The sequence below is a fragment of the Xyrauchen texanus genome, chromosome 41, assembly GCF_025860055.1.
Source record: "Xyrauchen texanus isolate HMW12.3.18 chromosome 41, RBS_HiC_50CHRs, whole genome shotgun sequence".
NCBI lineage: Eukaryota > Metazoa > Chordata > Actinopteri > Cypriniformes > Catostomidae > Xyrauchen > Xyrauchen texanus.
Genome location: NC_068316.1, coordinates 14090807 through 14092521, shown reverse-complemented (window position 1 = coordinate 14092521; position 1715 = coordinate 14090807).

Here is a 1715-nt window from a genome sequence, read left to right as displayed (position 1 = left end):
TCTATGGAAATATTTATTTAAGTATCTTCAAGCTACTGTACATGAACATTCTCAACAAGTTTTACGGCATAAAATGCATACACTCAAATAACAAAACCGGAGAAAACTTTCTTGCACATTTGCATTCTTCTATATTACACATTACACATCAGGAAAAAGTCTATGGGATTGCATTATCCAGCATCAGGCACAACAGCCTCAGACAAACGGCTTCAGAAAACAAGGTCTCAGAATGAGCAGAGAGTTGGTTGCTAGGCAAAATTGATAGCTAAACTGGCTGAGTTTAACTGGCTAGCTTGCGAAACTAGCTGAGCTATCTCTAACTTTATAAATGCAGAAGTATCGTTTCTATAAATTATTAACTAGTTAGCTAACATAATTGGTAAACTGACATTTGAAACTCATTAAGTTTACTTGCAACACCAACTCAAAACAAGCCAAACTATAGTCCTTTTTAGTCGCTAGGTAATTAACACACAGCAGCCATAGTTACTGCCAACTGTTTAGTGTCCTAAACTAGCGCTAGCGAATTAAATAATTAATTTCATATCCAAAAGCTTTATTCATTGTTAACCTACACAATCAAATACAGTATTACAGAACACAAAATGTGTTTATTTCCTCTGCAATTCCATAGACTTGACAGAGATTTTCCTTAGACTTGATGCTTGCATCAGATTTGTGTTTGCGGTTAAACTTCGTTGCTTTTACAAGCGTTGATTGGGTGGGTTACTGCGTTGCATTTAGATAGATCCATTTATGTTTTCCAGGATTATTAATCTAAATGAATGCACTGACAAATAAAGTAAATTGTTAAAACTCAAACTTGAGATTTTATTAGGGCACAGCAGATTTATACTGGGGCACGTTGAGTCCCATCCTGCAAGGGGGTAGGCTCCTCACCCCTGCCTCCTATCTCTGGCAGGATATGATGTTCCAAGTACAACTTCTTCTAGTGTATGCACAATGAATGTGAATTACCAAAAATACAAGAAGAAGAATGTGAAAGTTAAAGTGGACATTGACTGGGCAGGAAGGAGAATTTATAGTACAAATAGACCTAAATATTGATCTTTTTCTCACCCACACCAATCAGATCGCTTCTGAAGATATTTATTAAACAACTGGCATCATATTGATTACTTTTATGCTGACTTATGTGATTTTTGGAGCACCCATTTGCTTGCATTGTAAGGAACTACAGAGATGAGATATTCTTCTAAATATCTTCATTTGTGTTCTGCTGAAGAAAGAAAGTCATACACAAATGGGATAGCATAATGTTGAGTAAATGATGAGACAATTTATATTTTTGGGAGAAATATTCCTTTAATACGTGTTTAAATCAACTTAAACAATATAAAACATTTCCAAAAAGTTCATTAAATCATTTAGAAATACACATGATACATGTTATTTCTTACTCATGGTGGCGCCTGTCGTTTCAGTGATTGACTTGATTTATATTGTACATTGCTGCTTGATGAAGAAACAACATGGTAAACTATAGCAAGTGTAACACAGGAACAGTATGATATGACTTTTGTTATTTTGGTGTAGTTCTGAAATGATGTAGGTTGAGCATAAATTTAGACTCAATAACTGCCTGAGAAAATACAGTATGTATGTGTAACTTGTGTTTAGCTTATGTGTTATGTGTAGCTCAATATGTTTTTGACAGCCAGTTGTGTCTCATTAAATTTCCGTGTGAAAGT